This window comes from Hypanus sabinus, chromosome 10 (genome assembly GCF_030144855.1).
Source record: "Hypanus sabinus isolate sHypSab1 chromosome 10, sHypSab1.hap1, whole genome shotgun sequence".
Classification (NCBI taxonomy): Eukaryota; Metazoa; Chordata; class Chondrichthyes; order Myliobatiformes; family Dasyatidae; genus Hypanus; species Hypanus sabinus.
In genome coordinates this window covers 32418640-32419562 of record NC_082715.1, presented here as the reverse complement: position 1 = coordinate 32419562, position 923 = coordinate 32418640, and the positions used below count along the sequence as shown (strand labels likewise).

Below are 923 nucleotides of genomic sequence, written 5' to 3'. Positions count from 1 at the left end.
CTTCAACTTGGCCACCGAGCCAGGACTCCTTCGAAGGGTAGACATGGACAAGGGGCATAAACGTCGAGTCGGGACTCCACCTTCCACTCACCCCTGATAGATTGACCTTGCCCGGACCCACTCTGGCAACAGAAGGTGAATTGCTGGTACTCCGATGCGGGCTGGATCACTCTGGTTTGTCGTAACGGCGGTGGTGACTTGCGAAGGCTTCTTAACACTCTTGCCTCGAACAGCTAAAGCCAGGGGCTTATAAGCTGCCGGTTCGGGTCGAGGGTAGATTACCTTGATTGCCAAGCTCAAGGGACGCGTGGAATGGAATTAGAAGGGAACAAGGCATCAATTGTCCGGATTGCAACCTAAATAAATTTAAAGGGGAACCGATCCGGACCATGACACACTTTCTTGTGGATATACTCAATAAATCCACAGAATAATTACCGGAAAAGGATCAATGAAAGACCACCCCAACTTCAGTGTTCAACCAGTGTGCAAAAGGCAACACATTGTGAGAAGGTTAGCACTCCCCTTGATAAGGATGGAAGGGGCCCTAGTGGCCTTACAACACACAAATGGTTAAGGCATTGCCATCTACTTAGTGGCATCTAACCATGTTTTTGGGAATCAAGGGATATGGGGACAAGGCAGGGACTGGGTATTGATAGTGAATGATCAGCCATGATCTCAGAATGGCGGTGCAGACTCGAGGGGCCGAATGGTCTACTTCTACACCTATTGTCTATTGTCTATTGTCTATAATATGTGTCAATAAATGAACAATAAATCTTGAGAGCCTGAGATGAAGAGTCCCTGAAAATAAGTCCATTGGTTGTGGGAACATTTCAAAGCTGGGATAAGTGAAGTTGAGTGAATTTATTCCATTAGGTTCAAGAGCCTGATGGTTGAGGGGTAACAACTGTTCCTGA

General features: G+C 47.0%; 1 pseudogene; it reads left to right on the top strand.

The window, feature by feature from the left end:
* The first annotated feature begins 507 nt into the window (after window positions 1-507).
* On the top strand, window positions 508-618 carry LOC132401389 (U6atac minor spliceosomal RNA; annotated as a pseudogene).
* The last annotated feature ends 305 nt before the right edge of the window (window positions 619-923 follow it).